This window comes from Pseudopipra pipra, chromosome 14 (genome assembly GCF_036250125.1).
Source record: "Pseudopipra pipra isolate bDixPip1 chromosome 14, bDixPip1.hap1, whole genome shotgun sequence".
NCBI classification, from domain to species: domain Eukaryota; kingdom Metazoa; phylum Chordata; class Aves; order Passeriformes; family Pipridae; genus Pseudopipra; species Pseudopipra pipra.
In genome coordinates this window covers 4,347,562-4,361,443 of record NC_087562.1, presented here as the reverse complement: position 1 = coordinate 4,361,443, position 13,882 = coordinate 4,347,562, and the positions used below count along the sequence as shown (strand labels likewise).

The 13,882-nt window shown below is 41.1% G+C and overlaps 1 long non-coding RNA gene across 2 annotated transcripts in view; it reads left to right on the top strand.

Annotated features, from left to right (window-relative positions):
• Positions 1–13,882, top strand: part of LOC135421991 (uncharacterized) — a 377,077-nt gene that overhangs the window by 242,800 nt on the left and 120,395 nt on the right. For both annotated transcript variants that reach the window (XR_010434268.1, XR_010434267.1), the window contains one exon: positions 9,060–9,112. This is a non-coding gene — a long non-coding RNA (uncharacterized LOC135421991). The remainder of the gene's footprint in view (positions 1–9,059; positions 9,113–13,882) is intronic.

Sequence of the window (13,882 nt, the reverse complement as noted above, 5' to 3'; positions counted from 1 at the left end):
TGGCATGGCTTTGGGATCAGGAGGGGGGAAGGTTTGTGGCCACAATTACCTGTGGCTGAGGAATAAATGTGAGCAGAAAAGGGGTGCTGCTCCCAGTTCTGTTCTGCCCTCCCACAGCCAGGAGGGCACGTCAGCCACAAGATACTAAATATTAAATTAAATAAAAAACTGTTTCTGTCTGGAGAAATTAGTTTTCTTTACTGTGAGGATGATGAAGCCCTGGCAGAGGTTGCCCCATCCCTGGAAGTGTCCAAGGCCTGGTTGGACAGGGCTTGGAGCAACCTGGGCTAGTGGAAGGTGTCCCTGCCCATGGCAGGGGATCTGGAACAAGAGGAGCTTTAAAGTCCCCTTCCAACCCAAACCATTCTATGATTCTATAAATTGGAAAATACTAAATTTTTCCCTTAGAAAACTTAAAAACCAGGAGTTGAAGACTGGGCAGTGTCCAGCCTGTCCTTACTGACCTGAACATCCCTTGTGTTCTCTGGTTTGTGTCACTGGGGTTACTCTTGTCCCTGGGGACACATTCATAGGTGTGTGTGTGTGTGTACACAGGAACTACAGACCCCAGTAGGTCTGATTTTCCTCAAGCAGATGTTAGAAGTGTAAAGAGAACGTTTTTAATTGCAAGAATAGCTGGAATATCCGTTAAAGAAGGTTCTAGGCATTTTGCTTTTCTGTTGCTCTTCTGACTATGAAGGTACCCGAGCAGTGTTTGGATTTATGCATTAGGATCTTCTCAAACACCAACTGATACGACCACAGCCGAGAGCTTTAACTTTGGAAACATTTCAGTCATGACAGTTACACTTTATTACAATTACTGCTGTATTTGATATAAGATATCAACTGGTAATATTAGTTTAACAAGTAGGACCACACCACTTTCTTTAAAGATATTACAGTAGTAGGACTATTCACATGCATTCTGAATAATAATCAGGAGATAATCCTTATCTGGAAAAAAGATATAAAAATGTTTAGTTAAACTGCTTTATCTTATTTCCTGATCAGTACTCTTTATTTACCTATTAATCTCAAACTTGTTATTTGTTTATAAAACATAAGCAGAAGCAATGGTATTCATTTTTATATACATATATATCCATACCTCAAACATTTAGAAAGTGTGAGCACTTTTGTTCAAAAATCAGAGATTACTGATAAAACAAATCTGTGTCATAAAGCTGAACTATACCATATTAAAACTCTTTTAATAAGTAGCAGATTTGCTTTTAAGAAACTGTAAAGATATTTAAACAAGATGAAAAAAGTCATGAGAGAAGCACCTGGAAGATAGCTCTTGTTACAATAAAAAACTTTTGACATCTGCAGCCTCTTCTGCAGGTGCAGAGGACTTCTTTCAGTTCAGTAACTGGTTTATTCAAAATGGAGAACCCCATTTAGGCATGAAAAAACCAGAAAAGATTTGAATAGACTTCTACTATGAATAAATTCTATGCATGCCAGACTTCGCCTACTGATTCTAAAAGCCCGGGGAAGTTTTGGAAACAATTCAGTTGGAAGCTATTTCCCATTATCTATTTTAAATGAAACATTTCATGAAAGTATCCAGTGAATTTAGTAGGGTTATATCTGCTTTGGAGAGTTAAGATGCTGCACTCCTGCATTGTCATATTTATCCAAAAGCCACTTAATATAAATCACAGGTGGTTCATTTGCCACCTTCCAGTAAGTAAAATTCAATCAAGCCTTTGAACAACTGATCTCCCTTTAGCAAAAAAGCTTCACATTTTATACCACTTATGTTCAGGTCAGCGTGCTTTAATCTTTGCCAGTCAAAAAGTCACCTCTAAAAATAAGTGAAGGGCAAATGCTAAATGAGAAACAAGTGCATCCATTTAAATCAATGGGCAAAAAACATGACTTAAAAAAATGCATTAGGTTTATACTCCAAAATAGAAACTAAACTAAAATTTTAATCTTAGTATCAGCTGATGACTAATGTTAACACCTGGTGATGGTGCCAGATTTCTTCCACACACTGTGGTTTCATAGCAACATGACAAATAATTCCAGTGAGGTGAGAGAGCAGCACTTCTGCTGCACGTTTGTGATCGAGGCAGTTGTCAGAGGAACAGCCCAGTGAGGTTGTCCAGCCTCCCCCAGAGAGGGGGAGATCCCTGAAGCTTCCTTTCTGTTCCATATGCCTTCCTTGGGTACTGTTAGTATCCCAGTTTGCCACTGCAAACATTGGGATCTCAGACCCAACCAGTGACTTCCACTTTGCCTGGTTCACCCTGTGCTGGTTCCTGAGCACAGCTTCACCACTGTTCAGCTGGCCTTGGGGTCTATTTGAGAGACACAACTAACAAATTAATGTGTATTTGTATTTAACATGAATGAGAAACAGGTTGCTATATTCCCCTGGTTGTTTTAAAGAAAATAATTATATATCACTGTTCTAATATTGGTGATAACACTGCATATCTGTGACCCAGAATCCACCCAGGGATAGGAAGCCAACATATCAAGTAAAAATTATTTTTTATGGAAAAAAAAAAAAGATTTTTTGCATCTGTTTGTAGCTACAATGGTTTTGCTGCCTTTAATACTGTATGTATACACAGAGACTACTTGAGATGCATATTTGTTCTTTTCCTTTGTGAAAACCCACAGGAACCAGAACATTACTCAGATCTAGACTTGTTTGATTGTCCCCAAGCTTGAATACTGTAAGCTCTGTATTGTTAAAATCCTAACACATGTGGTTACATGGTGAATATAGAGTTATATTTTCATATAGTTCATTTCAAAATGCATTTTCTACGGTGGCCATATTTGTGAAGAATTAAAGGAAACTCAAAAGGCCATACAATTCTATGGTTATTTTAACAGAAATATGACCTGGAGTTACCATAATTTCATGTTTCTTTGATCTAAGACAGGTTAGATCAGTCTGAGGTTCAATACCTTTCACTGTGCTCTTGGCTTTCATGGGAGCTGATGAAGAACCTGCAAACTGGACTGTTGTAGAGCTGTCAAGAGCTGTAGTTATTGGAATGCCTGCAAACTAATAATTTTCTAATAATCATTCAGTTAGGTTGAATATTCTTTGTATACAGCAGATTCTAAGAGAAAAATCAAGGATTAAATAATTTTTTTCTGTTTCGTAGCAGAAAGGGGTTGTGTTGATTTCAGGTATCTATATACTTTCTGAAGTGTAATTTATATTAATCATGGCAATTAAACATTGAATTGCCTTAATGAAACTTCTGAACGAGCCTAATTGCTGTTTAGGGCTCTTAAATCCTATGGAATCCCATTCTGCAGTGCTTAACCAGTTATGGTGCTTCATCAGTTTAAACATCATCACTGAGTCTGTAGCTTGGCTGCAAGAATGTAACCCCCACATTTGGCATCTGCAGGGATAGAAATCACACATTCCCAGGGAAATACCAGGAGCAATCAAAGGGCAGACGTGGCATGTTTGCACTTGGCAAGGAAAACCACCCTTGGAACAACCCCTTCCGATTAGTGGCAAAATATTGACAATTGGTGGTACACAGTGTATTGATCCCAGCTATTAAAACATGACCACGTAAGTCAAGATTAATTTTTGATGGTTTAATGAATCACTGCTTGTCAATGATTTGTCAAATCATGCTTTTTATATTAATAGGCCACTGGGTGAAACTGAAACCAGGGTTCACAGTAATCCTGCGAGTGTAAAACTGCTTAGCATTAATAAGCTTGTTTCACTAATAAAAAATTTATTTGACCTCTTAACAAAGACAATAGATTACAAGCTTGCAAGGCAATTTTCCCTTTGCATACATTTGTATTGTGCCTTCCAGATGGACAGGACAGGAATACAAAAATAGAGTAATATGACTTAAATTGAAGAGCCTGATTATGCAAGAAGAATCAACGTGCAAAATCAGTGAATGCCAGGTAAAGAATTAGAGACAAGGGAGTAAAAGAAATAAAAGAAACACCTCAGGTGTTAGACTATTCAATAATTTTCCTAGTTATTTGAACCCCTTGAAATCTGTGCTGTCACTTGAGGAATAATTCCACGTTATGTGGGGTAGGGAAGGGTACAGAATGACCCACTACATCCTTTGTGTCTAATGTTTATTACACAGAGATTGAAAGGGATGTTTTAATGGAAACAAACAGGTGTTCCCAAGCACTGCATTAGCATGAGAATATCTATATAATCACAGCCTGGAATTGTAAGTCACTTAAAAGCAGCCATGAATTAGTGTTAAGTTTATATGACCTTGTAGCTAAATGATTGCTTCAACAAACATAGCACTTTCAATGAAAATGGTAAATGTTAAATGATCCTCCAAGGTCTAATAATTACATGAAAATGAGTTGACACTCCTGACATCCCTGGATGAAAGCTGAGCTATGCTTACTTTAGGACAAATTCTCTTTGCCTTTGCCACCCAAATTAGAGAAAGGCAAATAAATCCTTCATTAGAAATGCTGGGGGGTGATTCTCCTCAGCTGCAGCAGTTTATGAGATTTTCCAAATAAACAGGGTATGCTGAGCAGAGTGTTTCAATGAACAAATCAAGTCTGAGCATTAAATCAACTGACAGGCAATGCTTGTATCAGGAATCTTTGCTTTGCTATCTCACCTGCACACTATTACACCTAACTGTACCTACACTATTACAAAAATATTAGTAAAAGACATCTGTTTATGTTAGTGAAGAACAGAGGGTTCCATCTATTCAGGGAACCTGAACAGCCTAAGAAACCTCACTAATGCAACACTGGTTTGAGTATTTTCACTTTTATTTTATTTTAATTTTTGATTAAAGTTGTCCAGTTGTTTGAAATGTCTCAGGTGGAAATTAAACTATATTTTCCACAGAAAGACTTGGATTAATTGGCTTGACCAGTGCTATTTATGGACATTTGGAGATGCTAAAAAACTTACAACTACACACTTTGAGGTTTAGTTTGTGCAATCTAACTCCTTGGTACCTTGAACATGACTTCACAGAGCACAGACTCTCCTGTGTTCGCTTCTGGTGTTGAAACATTTCTAAATGATCAACTAGACCCAAAATTCCTGCACTTGTCCATTGGCTTCAGTTGTTCTACAGGTTTGAGGATGAGGAAGTTTGAGCAGGACATGGGAACACTTTATACCTTTGCTGTGAATGGTCTGATGTGCGGAAAAGGGAAGTGAAATGTTTTTCCTACTTGGCAAATGGAAATTGAGGCAGAAGGAATCCAAACCAGCCTTTTCAGCAGCACACCACTGTCTGAGCTCTGCACAGCTCTGCCTGAGCTTCCCCTCTGTGGCACAACCACAGGTGAAGGACTGCAGCAGTACACCTGGGTGGGAAAGCACACCTGAGCAATATTGTGCCAAGAAGACAAGAGTTCCAAGTAACAGAGCTTAAGAAAATGGGGTTATTTTTGTGTTGGATTACGCTGGTGGTTTTGCCTTGAGAAACGTGTCAGCCTACAAGTGCAAAAAGGATCATTTGTGTTATCTAAGGGCTTGATTTTGTTCACTTCTTGTCTGCAGCTTATTCCAAGTGTTCATTGAATCAAGTCACATTCTGTTTATTGAAACAGAAATGGCTGAAACTGGGATTGTTCTGAAACCAGGCTGCATTTCAGCTCAGTGAACGTCCATATCTCGGCGTGAGGATGTGCAGGCACAAAGCAGCTTTTCCCTTTCCATTTTCCAGGCTTCCCTCTTGACCTGCACCATCTCTTCTGTGAACAAAGGCACGTTTTACTTGACGTGCCCAGGCACAGAAATTAAACTGTCCCCAATTTCTGAAGACTAAATAGCAATTAGGTTTCCTTCTTGGTGTTCTTGCCTTCCGTTGCTAAACTGCTGTTAGTGTAATAGATTTTTTGGGGGATTGTAAAAGTGAAGGAGGTCAACTAAATTATGGGCAAGGTAAATTGCACAAGCTGTCTCTTTTGTTAATGAAAGATTAAAAGAGATTAAGCTGGAAGCCTGGCTTCTGAAAACTGACTCTGTGGCCAGTTTGCAATCTGCAGGATCGAAGCCAAAGCTGTCCTGATGGGAAACTTGGTCTTCCTCCTACAACAACACATCATAACACAATTTAAATGACTTGTGAATGTTTAGCAAGGCCAAGGAATGGCTCCCACAGTAGAAGACCAACATTGTTCAGTAGATATTTTTTACTGATGTTTTTCTTCTATCAAAACTTTTCAGAGGAAGAAGTGGGGAGTGATTTTTTTTTTGCATGTACGAAGAATTTTGAAACAAAATGCACCTGAAAAAGAGACAGCTTACTGCCACACAGTCTCCCTTTCTGTAACCTGCTATGAGATGTTCAAGGTCTGGTTCTGAAAAGCATAATTTAGTTCAACAAGGGAGATAGGTAACAACATGTAAACTCATTAAGTTAAATGAAGATTATGGTGCTTCTATTTATTTCTTCAGTGAAGACTTATGTCAAGACTCTGCTTTGCATTAACTTGAATGAAAACACATGGAGACCTTCAAGGAATGACCACAAAACAAATGCAAATGCAAAATATGACACACACATTCCTGAAAATCACAGCACCTTCGTGGACCATGGTGGCTGGATGGTGTTAACACCTCACAAGGGGCAGCTTTGTGCTGAGGGGTTGCTACACTCACTGCTGCTACCAAGGGTGATATTGGACACAGCTGAGGGTGTTTTACCCCTGTGCTTATAAAAGCAGCTGTGGCAACCCCTCCTTAGGGTTCTGTTTCATCATGTGAGGAGGAGGGATGTGTTGCTACAGAGCAGCACAGGTAACACTCTGGGACTCACAACTCAGAGCCAGAAGAGACCCCTTCAGGGGCTGAGGGGAAAAGGTGCTTAAGCAGAGCCCAGAGAGGTGAGGGCAGCCCCGGGTGGGGCAGGGAGGGATCATTAATTAGTGCCCTCGAGGGGCTCTGGCTCTTGGTGTGGGTTTGGCTGTGCAGAATCTGCGGCTGAGCTCTGCTCAGGGACTCCAGGGGGAGGTGGAAGGAACGGGAGCTGCCTTGGCTGCTGTAGCAGAGGGGTTTTCCAGTGAGTTTATGTAAAGCTGAGGCTGGTACTGACTAAATCCCAAAGATATCTGTTGTTAGAAATAAGTGTTTGTCTTCTCCCTGTGTGTAAGTGTTGCCTGCTCTCTGTTTCCCCCAGGTGTTGTGTGGGTGTGCAGAGCCTGGCTCTCACCAGCAGAAGCTTTCCAGTCTAGCTGTCCTGTGATCTCTGTGTATAGATAGATAAATCATCTTTGGAAGAAATCTAGACTTTTTAAAGTTGGTTTACAGTTTAGTTAGTTTTTACAGTGCTGTAGTGTAAATAACTTACCCACGTGTTTCTATTCTCCTTTACCAAAGTAGTAGGGGAACAAATTTTGTGTGCCAGACATCTGACATTCCCCCTTCCTCCATTCTCAGTAAATCTCACTGATGTGTTCAAAACCCCCTTATTTGTCTTTTTAAGAGAAGGGAATTAGTTTGGATTAGTTTTACTGACTCTTCTGTGTTGTATATGAAGCTTTTTGGGTTTTTGTCATTGGAGAGACCTTTAGGTGCTTTGCTCTGAAGATCTGGCAAGTTTGGGAAGCCACCAGCACCTGCTTCTTTTTGTTTTGTTGTTTGTTTTTTTTTCCCAAAGGGTAGAGATTTTAAGAAAGAATTAACAATCTACTTTTTTATCTGCATCTCTTGAAGGACACAGTTGTATATGAAACTTGCAACAGTGTATCAGCAGATAATTAGCTTCTGGCATTATGTTGGTGAGAAAAGCACTTCAGTGTGTGGGATTTCCCTATCTATTGCAACAATATTATTCCAGGATTTATTAAGTTTCAGACTGGCAGGGCCAGCATAAATCAGGAGTGTTGAAGTTTCTGTGCGTTCAGATAAGTGTGTAAATGAACTGAAAATCTGGTTTGTGAGGAAAGGGAGAAATTATAGGAAATACAAGTACATTTACTTCAAAAGCCACTATTTTAGGAGCTAAGGAGCATCCCATGGCATGCTGTGGAAGGCAGTGGAGAGCCCTGTGCCTGGAGTTGTTTCACCTGTGACCAGTTTAGCAGCAGTGGAAGGTGCAGGGCCACACCTGTGCAGCTCTGCTACAGGGGAGAGCTGTGGTGCCCTGAGTTTTTGGAAATGAGGTGCCTTTACAGATACTTTTTCATTTTTTTTTTTGAACAATTGGAAGCATTGGTGCGTGATTATTGAATCTGACTGGAACATCTGCTGGGCAATTCTGTTTTAATACGGCCAGTAGATGCTCTTAAATGAAAACTTATAGATTGTGTGATATCAACCTGGCCCTGCTGTTGGTGTTAGTGACTTGCTATTACAGTCCAATTCAAGTCAGCACATCCTGTAAGGGATAGTGGTGATCCTACCCCCAGTAACTGGGCTGGCAATGCCGGGGATTTAGAAAAATGAAAAGGACACATTTTTCCACTTACTTTGCTGCACTGTTGCAATTTTTAAATTTTCAAAGCTTCTTTCAGGGCCACTGTTTCCCTTCATGGATGCAAGATACCCATGTGTCTTTTTAAAACCAATACAAGTATCAGCTCAGCTTGGCAGAAAATACTGAACTGGAGCCAGAATGACAGCTAGCATGATGCAGGATTATTCTTGGAAGCATTATTTAGGCTCAGCATGAAAGACTGAAAGACACAGACTTTTACAGACATGCAGAAAGGCTTTGTCTCAGAGCTAGACACATAAATGAAAATACTTTCTTGGTTGAAATTTCACTGAGAATTCAGATTCCAAGCAACATAATTACTCCTTTGATATACAGTAGTGAAAGCACTATTAGGAACAGAGTGATAATGCTTGAGAAACAGAAACCCCTCATAGTCTAGGACTGGAATCTTGCAATTTCTTATCTGTGTGAACAAGCTTAAATATTTGCTAGTAAAAGTAGCAAGTGAAAACTTTAAACTTCAGGTGCTTGCACTTGACTGATGTTTGTACCAATTCCTTCATTTACAGTTGAGATTGAGGGGGGAAAAAAATCAACTGAAAGATGGAAAATACTTAAAATTCTTTTCTTTTGTTTTTTTTTTTTTTTTTTCCCCTCAAGGTATGATAGAAGATGTAACTCTCCACGTGGAGACTAGGAAGAGGATTTTGCTGGTAAGTTCATCCAACTTTATTTTGTTCCTTGCTGCTTGAACCTGCGTAACAAGAAAGAGTAGGAAGGGAATGAAGCACACATGGAAGTACTTGAGCTACACTGAAGTGCTGTAAATAATCCTTATTTGCTGCCAGCCATTGTGAAATAGCACAAATCAATTCAATTCAGGAAGAACTTTGCTTTTTATAACGAGCAATGGTGAATACAAGTGACTGTAAAGGTCTGCCAGCTCTTAGGAGAGCTCCCCTGCCCAAGCTGAAGGTTATCTCTGGAAGTTTTCAGTTTTGTTGGCCTGCAAAGTGCAGTGAGCTCATCCATGACCAGCAGTAATGCTGGTGATGACCACACAGCTGGTCTTTCAGCTTTTTTCCCCTCTATGCTTTTATTTCCAGCCAAAAAGACTCCAAGGAAATTGGGCAGAAGCAGATAATATGGCGTGGCAGCTGAAAGCTTAGAGCCCATTCTCAGCACACAGTCCTTATAAGTATCTAAAATAAGTGACTGATTATTTGGTATTACAGGATTATTTTGACACAATACTGACAGAGATACAAATTGTATTTGGGTGTACAGAAGTTTGAATTTTTAATGCAGAGGTGTATTAAAATCATGCTGCTGGTCAGTCACGGATCAAACAATGAACAGGAGCTACAGTTTGGATTTCTCCCCCCGAACTCTGTGGAACAGTCACATTGTGAATTTTCTCAATTCTTGGTCTTTCGTCTCTGAGGAGCTGCCTCAGTTTTGTAGAAGTGACAAGGATTGAACTTTGCTATCCCAGAAAGCTTCAGGAGCAAAAATGTTCTTTTGTGGCTGTAGCAGAATGAAGTTATGGGGGAAGAGCTTGCCAAGCTGAAAGGAGTTAAAGTGAGGTTTGGGGTGTCTGTGGATGGAAAAAGCAACCAGCAGGACTCCAGGGCTGTACCTGTTCATCTCCTCTTTTGATAGTTCTGCAGTGAGCAATTGATTGTCAGCACTTCATTCTATGTGTGAAATATAATAAAAAAACCCAAACACTTATTCCAATTTAAACCCCACTTCCTTTCCTGTTTGAAATTCAGCTTTAGTTTAATTAAGATACCTCCTTCGAAGAGGTGAAAATGAAGGCAAATGGAATGAAGTTAGTTATCCTTGCAAGGTTGTAAACAAAACTGTAGGGAAGGACTTGCCTTTCTCCACCTGAAAAACACCTTGTAGCAAGCATGTGACCCAGAGTGGGTGAGAGAAAGATCTTTACCTATCTGAATGTTGATAAAGTTTTATTTGTTCTTGTCTTGTGTTACTTCCATGAATCCAAATATCAAAAGTATTTTTTGTGGGAAATTTTTCCACGAGTTTTGAGTGCAGTTCCCCAGGTTTTTTTGCCCATTGTGTGAGGAATTTCCAGCCAGAATCCTCTAGATGGTGCCACAGCCCCAGCACACGGAGGTGGTTTGTGACTCCCTTGTTAAAATGTCACTTCACTGAAGTCACGTATTGTACGAGAGGATTAACGACCTGAGCAGCGATACTGTTTGCAGGTTTATGCAAGGAGGAGTTACCTTTCCTCAGCTAAGTAAGAACAGGGGGTTTTTTTATAGATACAGAAGCCTTGCAAGGGCTGTTGTGTGGTCAAATTGTCCCCTCCTCTCTTGAACCCATCCCCTGAGTGCTGCCAAGGGCGGAGGTGACCAGCTATAGCCCCTGATGCTGATGAGGTGACAGCAATGAGCCTCTTAAAGCTCCCAGCAGATGTTGCTGCTTTTGTATGCTAATGGCAACTTCACAAACCATTTTCTCTTCCTTCTGAGAGCAGATGCAAGTGCATGAAAATCGCTTTTCTTGTATCAAGAGCAAATTGGTAATAACCTTGGTTCAGTTGTGCAGCAGAAGCTGTAGGGGCACTCTGATAATTGCAGAAAGCTTATACAGAACTGCATCAAAACTAATTTTTTTATGTTCTGCTGACTCTTCTTGCAGAATCTGAATTGGGAGCATGTTGCTGCCTGGGCTTTTAGACCTTTGTGTGAATCTGCTTCAGTCCTTTTGCCTCACCACCTCTCAGGTGGCCACTCCCCTGCTGCCCTGCTTATTTGAGTGGGTAAAAATTTAGTCAGAACAGGCATGTCAGGTTATCAGTTGTATTCCTGAGCTTTTGGTGACCTAATATGAAGCTCTGTGTGGTCTGCTGTGAATATCCAGTTGTGCATCCAAGGGAGGATGTCAGGCCATAGGCACTGATATTCCACAGACCTGCCTTGACAGGAGATGCCCATGGAAGCAGGAAGAGTTTAGAGGATGACTCTGCTGATGGTTGAATCACATAGAGATTAGTACTTGTTGCTGACAGTGAGGGGCTGTGCTTGTGATTGACTTGTATGGAAACACTGAGCTCCAGAACTGTGGAAACAGGGGCATAATCTGGGAAAGGGACCAACTCCCCAGTCTCTGTTATAACTGAGCCTTATGTTCAGCTCAAGGGTATAGACTGTGTCATTTGTGAGAATAAGGAGGAGCTTGACCACCTCTGTGAGACAGCTGTCTGTAAAAGGTGTTGTCAGACAGTAATAAAGGAGTATCCTGAGCAATACAACTGCATTTGAAAAATTCATTCCACTTGGATAATTGCCTCCTTTCTGATGAACATTGACACCTTGCACTTCAGATTCTTTGTGAGGCTGGGCAAAATTTCATCAGCATTTTCCAAGTAAGTTATTTAAGGTGCTTCTTGTGCAATGAGATGAAATACTGATGTCCACTTGATGCCATTAAAATATCTGTAATATTCTCCATAGAGAGTTTACTTGCTGGCCAGATTTGATTTTGGGTAGCAGCAGTCTGTACAAAGGTCAGGTACAGCTTCTCTTAGATATTGCTGTAGTGATTCTGAAGTGACAGCAGCTAAACTTCAGATTTTATTTCCTGTCCTAGACCTATTTAGTGATATTTACCTCCTTTAAAACCCAGCTGTCTTTCACTACAGAAGGAATGGCCAAAGCCCAGCTAGAACTTAATCTGGCTACTGCTGTAAAAGACAATAAGAAAGGTTTCTATAAATACATCAGCAACAAAAGGAGGGATGTGGGGGAAACACAGTGATAAAGGATAAGGAAAAGGCTTCTTTGCCTCAGGCTGTGCTGTTAAGAAAAATTGTCCTTCAGGTACCTGGTCTCCTGGGCTGGAAGACAGGGATGGGGAGCAGAATAGAGCCCCCCCCATAATCCAAAGGGAAATGGTCAGTGACCTGCTGCAGCACTTAGGCACACACAGGTCTGTGAGCTGGATGGGATCCCCCTCAGGGGTGTTGAGGAAACTGGTGGAAGAGCTCGTAGAGCCACTGTCCATCATTTATCAGCAATCCTGGCTAATTAGGGAGGTCCAGGATGACTGAAGGTTGGCAAATGTGATGCCCATCTACAAGGGTGGGCAGGAAGGAGGATTTGGGGAACTCCAGGCCTGTCAGCCTGACCTTGGTGCCTGGGAAGCTCATGGAGCAGCTCATCCCCAGTGCCATCACACAGCAGGTACAGGACAGCCAGGGGATCAGGCCCAGCCAGCAGGGATGTAGGAAAGACAGGTCTTGATTAACTAACCTGATCTCCTTCTGTGACAGGGTGATCTGCTTAGTGGATGAGGGAAAGGCTGTGGATGTGTCAATCTGCTCTTCAGTAAAGCCTTTGCTGTCGTTCCCACAGCATTCTCCTGGAGAAACTGTCTGCTCATGGCCTAAATGGGTGAAAAACTGCCTGGATGGCAGAGCCCAGAGAGTGGTGGGGAACTGGGGCCAGTTTTATTTCATATCTTTATGAATCCCCTGGATGAGGGGGTCGAGGGCACCCTCAGTCAGTTTGCAGGACAATGCCAAGTCAGAGCAGGAAGCTCTGCAGAGGAATTTGGATAGGTTGGATCAGTGGACTGAGGTGTATCATGAGGTTCAATTAAGTGAAGTGCCAGGTGTGGGGTCACAACAACCCCCTGCAGTGCTCCAGGCTTGGGGAAGAGGGGCTGGAAAGTGGCCCAGTGGAAAAAAAGTTCTAAGGCAAGCGAATGACCATAAGATCTGTAAAGGTTGCCTTTGCAACCTGTATTTTTTCATATTGCTGAGTCATTTCAGTTTGTAAGAACCAAAGACAAAACCACAGGTTTCTGTGACCTGTTCTGGGTGCAAGTGTGCATGTGCACTTTGAAAAGTTCAACAAAGATAAGCAGAAATTAGATGGTTCCCTGCCAACCACCAGATAAAGTTAAATGCCTATTTTAGTACCTTGTTTATCTGCAATGTACTGCTAATCTTGGGGTGCTGGAGTTGCTAATAGAAGGTGGGTTTGAGGCTCTTAAGAACAACTTTTTTCCTCCTCTATGGTGTCCAAATGTGAGATGCACTATTAGACTGTCCTGGCTGGCTGTACTTGTCACCTTGGGAGAAAGAATGGATACAACTGGACTCTTGGCAATTTTGTGTCTTTATATGTAGTCATTAAAAGCCTGGACTACAATGGCCAATGGGTGGGAAACTAGTAGAGAATTAGGGTAAAACTACTGACATTTTTTGGATGAGAACTGTATTTCCCATTACTTGAGTGTTCTGGGTGATTTCTGATGAAAGAAATTAAACTACTGTCCAGAAAGGTAAACTGTAGTTTGATGCAATATTCTCATTGATTATTTCTTCATCTCAGTTTGGTCAGAAGTAAGAGTTCCAAAGTATCATAAGTAGTCTGTGTTTGTAATCCAAAGGAGTCTGAAAACACCACAACAAATGTATGCACATAATTAGATAAGATTTCTTC